We start from the raw sequence: 6000 nt of genomic DNA, 5'->3' as shown, positions 1-6000 counted from the left end.
GCCCGGAGGAGAGAATCAGACCTTATTTTTACTTCACACATACACATGCATAAACAAAGAAACACATGCATGCGCATGCACACCCTTCCCAAACCAACTGGTCCTTAGAAAAGCCCACAATTTGTCCAGTTTTCATCAGAGCAGGAAAATGAGAGTTTAGCATACTGTCTGTAATGCATAACAAATCCTTAGTTCCCAATGCCAAACCAAAAAATCAAAGGCCCAGATTTGACAAAAACAACTGTAGTCTTTTTGTTGTAAAATCCCAGACATTTTGGGATGAAGGATCTTGGGTTTGTACATACGAGAACTCCAGTAAAACATATTTAACCTTTAACCTCTTTAATGCTAAGTTTAAAGTCTGCTATTGTCTCTTATTGCTTTCATATTGGCTGTGACAGTCAGTCAGTAAAGTGATTCTCATGCCTCTCGCCTTTGCCTCGATCCACATCTGCTGCATATCATTAAATGGAAAAATCCAGTAAAAATATTTACTTCCCGCTCAGCTCTTTGAGCTAAATATATTTTTCCAGTTGTCTTTGGATTGATTGGGCTCTGAGAAAGAGTGAGTCTTTCTTTATGTGCAGCTGTCACAAATCAGGTGTCTGATTTTCATCCGTTGTGTCCATCCTGTGACAAATTAGTGTTGCACAGCAGTTTGTCAAGAGCACGGACCAGAATATAGATTCATGCCTCCTGCCATTTACTCCCAGAAGGTCACACAGACTTGAGTGTATAACAGTCAAACTCTTAACCATCGTAGCCCATTTTAACACAGCACATGCTGCCTCAGCTCTATCCCTTTCTTCCTGCCTGACACTGATATTGCTGTTCATGTTACCCTTTCCTCAAAAAGTAATGCTTTGTGTTGTGGCTTTCACTATGTGACTCATTCCTCCAAACCCTCAAATGATTCTTTTAAATGAGGCATGTTACTTCACTAATGGAGAAAATACATTTGACCAAAATGTTTTTCTCTTTCCACTGAATTAGCTCAGTATAGTGTTATAGTGTTTCCAAAGTAGCCTAATGTTCTGTGTGATCCCACAAAGAATGGATTACACATCACAGCTTCAATATTTATTTGATTTTTTCCTTTTACATCAACAGATAATTAGCTACAGCATTAAAGTACTCGAGTGTGGACTTTTAACAGACGTGTATAGCACTTTGATGAAAATAACACTCCTAAAGTAATTGGGGAGATAAGTGTATTACTAATAGCACAAACACAGTTAAAGTACAAATACAGACAGTCTAACACAATTCCAACCGCCTACTTAGGTTGAAACAATATATTAATTGTTAAAATATTCAGCTAATATTCAGCCACAATATAATGGAGGTTCTTCACTAACTTACAAGATCACTGATTTGTTTTATTGTTAACTTGTATTCTCCTAAAAATGTCATTTTCACCAGGGTCAAGCACTGGCCTGAACTAAAAAAGGTACTGAGCATTAGCAAAATGTTTAGACTTTATTTATATTTAGTTTGGTATTGATTCTGGATTTGGAGTTAGTGTTGCCCTTCAGGAACTGTTCTGTAAAAACAAAATCTGTTCTGTTAAATGTGCTATAAAACATGTTTTGAGTTCTCTGGGAAATTAAATATTTTTTAAGAACTATAACAAACTAATTTCAATTTTATTTTTAACAACTGGATTTTTGATCTAATACTGTATTTTCCAAAGCGTCATAGGTTCAGTTTTCCATCAAGACATTATTCCTGTCACATCCAGTACCTCTGAACCTTAGATATAAAGCCCAAAATCAGAAACAGCACTCTAATACTCCTGAAACAAACCAGACCTTGAATGATAGACAGTTCACTGACCTTTGCTTTAGATTAAGAAATAAAAATGAAACGGTGGTTTTGTCTGTTAAATCCCAGATGACTTTGTTCTCTGAGGAAGACAGTAAAAATGAGGTAGACAGTAAAACGCTTCATCTGAAAAACAAAGAACTGTGCCAGAACAACCCACTTATCCAGCCAAGTGCGAGTGTATAGGTATTATTTATTGCGTAGGCACGTTGCCATGTGTGTATGCACATCTGCGCCCAGGGTCAAGCGCATACCTGCTTGTCTGCTCAATACTGTCCAGTCTTCAGCCAAGGTCAGAGGCTCCACACAGTAGGCAGATACAGGCGAGAACAAACAATTGAATAGGGGCAATGCAGCATTATGCATCACTCACTCCTGTACAGTACACTGATTGTGTCCTCTGTCTCTCATCAAAAGGCAAATGATAAAAGCAACAGAAAGAAATAAGTCTGATTCTAATTGGCCAGGTTATTGCACTGCAATTTGCATAATTTGTAAGTACAAGATGGGGAGTCAGAGAAGCTGATTAGAGAAAATGTCACAGTGGATTCACGTTTCAGCAGCATCTGATTGGACCTGAAGTTTTCCAAATGAGCCTCGAGGACACATGAAAAGTCTTTAAATGATGAGCAGGAAAGAAGAGAAACCATGGAAGGGGGGAAAGAGCGGTGAAGAGGACAAGCTGGAAAGCATTGTTATCCCGTTCTTATGTCATACAGGCAGTAAATCAAAGCTTGATGCATTTTCAGTGATCAGAAAGAACTATTCCAGGGTATTTATTACATATTATGAAGTAGTAGAGCTGCACACCATGAGTTTTATGTGTTTTTTATGTGTCTTTTTTTATTTTCATAGCATCTTTGTGTCCCCCAAGGCAAGTTCAAGTATTCCCCCCTAGTAAAAGGGTTCACACAGCCAGGCATGAGGACACAAAGTTTGAAGGGGGTTATTAGACAAGTGGAGTTTTGCCCCTAGCACTTCAAAGGGCGTCTTTTTATTATTCCAAAACATCATTTCCACTGGGAGAAAATTAAAATGATTTTTTTGGTGTGTTGCTGAAAAACAAATTACACTAAGTCTCAGAAATTGATAGGCACTTTCCTTATTTGTGCCCCCCACACTACAAGCACCTCAAAATCAAGTTTTCAGTCACCTGATTTTCAACAGTTCTTTAATACATTATCTGTCTCTCCACAACACTAATGGAAAATAGGAAATCTTTTGATCTGCACAGTATTACCAGGGTAAGTTTTATATATATATATGGTGGTGGAAAAAGGTAATAACATTACAGATACCTAAATCTATGCTCACACCCCCTCTTTCACTATCGGCGGCTCAGAAAAATGTACTGATAACATTTATATCAGCCTGACAAGTTAGATTGACAATTGTCTGAATAAAAGATAGCATCAAAAATGTGGTTTAAACTCAGCTTTGGTTGCAATTTCTCTACTTTTATCACAGAATGAAGTGCAAACTGTTGTGGGTAGCAGCCATAGAAGTTCCTTGCTTAAATAACTGAAAAGATTTTTTATTATTTTTTTTAAAGGCATAAATTGGCTCGATCATTAAAACTGTGACCAACATGTAGCAACCACATCTGGTCCTCATCAGGACTAAGTACTTTCAAATGAGATGTCTGGCAGTTCTACATTTATATTTTTGGATGGTGATTTTACTACTAACACATCTCTACTGTTGCATAGTATTTGAAAAATCCAGATATAATAAAAAATAATAATTTGGCGCTTTGTTTAAATAACTTTTGATATGTTTGCTGGATTTGTTCCTTTTAATTACTTCAAATTGCTATTACCTACCTCTTTCTTTTCCTCTATGAGGATTTTTTTAAACAGTATGTATTACAGTTAGAGATAAAAATCAAGAACAATACATCTGTCTTCTGGTGCTGAGAAAATGTCTTTCCAGGAGGTGAACAAGAAGATTTTCCCTTTTTCCATAATTGCTGTCACTCAAGCAAAGCTCTGAAGAGGCGGAGTTGCTCAATACAACCAGCTGTGGCTGTGGTGGACACATACGTGCATTCTTGTACTGTCTTTGTGAGGACTGTCACTGAATGCATTCATTCTAATACATTCCCTAGCACATTACAGTAACATTATCCATCACAACTAAATGCCTGACCTCAATCCTTACCCTAGCCCTAACCTAACCCCAATTCCAACTGTAACCTTAAAACCCTTAACCCAAAAACCGGAGTCTGGAAAAAAAGGAGTACCGGCTACAGCGTCCTCACCACGTTAGAATTATGCTCAAAATGGTCCTAGATAGAAGTACAAGTACACACACATACACACACACACACACACACACACACACTTTCCTTCAGGCCATTTTTGTATGTCCTGATGCTCCATTCAGATTAGGAATAGATGACAAACTAGATAATATTCATTGTTAATAAGAGATGACAGTAAACTGTTAGAACACAGATGTCGGCTGCAACAACACAAAGATCTGCCAACTGTCTTGACTTTCTGCCATCTGTCGCCAGATTTCCAAAAAGATGTCAAGTCCGTAAAAAAATCTGCCCCTCTCAAAACTAAAACTATACAACTGACCCAGTTGGTGGTGTATATCTAGTATATCTAAATATTCTGAATAGCATTTTAGGATTTTCCACAAAATGTTTAACTGGTAATTGTCCTGATGCTGTACTTGATTCTTTAACCACGTTAAAGCCTGGTCGCCCTTCATACATCAAGGATAAAACAAAACTAACTATTCTACTACAAAGTACATGTACAAGCAGGCAGCCACATATTCATATGAATACCAACACATGCAAACAAGTGCAAACAATTGTCAAAAAGGTCTTTTAGGTAAGGCAGATATATTGAAATCGAGTCCTTACTATTATTAAAAATGCTAACCTAAATCCAAATTTCAAATCAAAATCAGAGACGGTGTTAAATCCACAAACATACTGTCAAGACTTGATGACAAATGTGATTTGGATACAAACCCTGTGAACGTGGATGTACCCTGTTCACTAGTTTATTTTAAGAGAGCAGCAAATAAAGCAGCTTTCATCAGGCTTGAGTCATGGTTAAAAAAGAACAACTTAGAAAACCTGTTGTTGAGGGATGAAAACTACAATAAAAGCTGACTGAAATAAATTAAACATCTCCTCTCGTCACACCGACTCCCTGACTCTTAGATTTCAGCAAGTTAACTCAGTTCTTGTCATGTCCAACTAACCGTTGCCTGAAAAACAACGACTTATACTCTTGAGTACTTGTACATTTGTCCATCGAGCGTATATTTGCATTTGTGGACACCAGGTTCAATAATTTAAATTTCAATAAAGAAAACACTGAGATTTACCACAAATAAACAAATCTTAAACAAACAGACAAAATAAAGAGAAACAGTGAAAACTGCATTTGTGTGCAACACGGAAAAACTAAGTGAAAGCTAATGTCTTAATGCAACCAAAGAAGATATCACAGTCATCACAATCATGTTTAGAGATCTTACAGCAGGCTTTAACGAGGAGTGTGTATTCACAAAAATTATAATATGCACCTTCTTAATTTAGCAGAGGGGAACTGAGCATAAATAATACTTTCATACAACACCACAGCCACTTGCTAGAATAGTTTGCTGCCTGTGTGACTGAATCATGAGTGCCTCAAATTGTGCGACTATGGACTGTGAGTTATGCTCGGATCCCTCTGAGACGTCAAATTCTCTGAACATCCATGACTCAACTGCTACAAGACATTTACAGCCACTGTGTCTACTCCTTTCCTTTTCCTTTGGTACCCTGGACGATGCTTTCCATCGATACACACACAGATACTGCAGCTCCAAACTCCCGAAAACTACAGAGCCAGCTCTAAAAAGACAAAATGACAGGAAATGTAACATTTTAGATTTCTCTTTTATCCAAAAGAGCTAAGACTCCAATTTTTAATCATGAAAAATATTAGATTACATACTGTTTATATTTTATACTGCACATTTTTAGGATGGTGGCTCCTGTAAAACTATATTTAACATCAAAACTTGCTCTTGTGCTACAAACTGTGCTGTGCTGTGTAAATTAGTCTGCATATAGGAAGCAAAATTTAAACTTTTAAAAACAATCAACAATGATTTTACATTTTCTAATTTGAAATCAAAAAACTGTGATCATACCAACAACTA

Source organism: Mastacembelus armatus, chromosome 21 (assembly GCF_900324485.2).
Source record: "Mastacembelus armatus chromosome 21, fMasArm1.2, whole genome shotgun sequence".
NCBI classification, from domain to species: Eukaryota; Metazoa; Chordata; class Actinopteri; order Synbranchiformes; family Mastacembelidae; genus Mastacembelus; species Mastacembelus armatus.
This window is presented reverse-complemented; position numbering follows the sequence as displayed.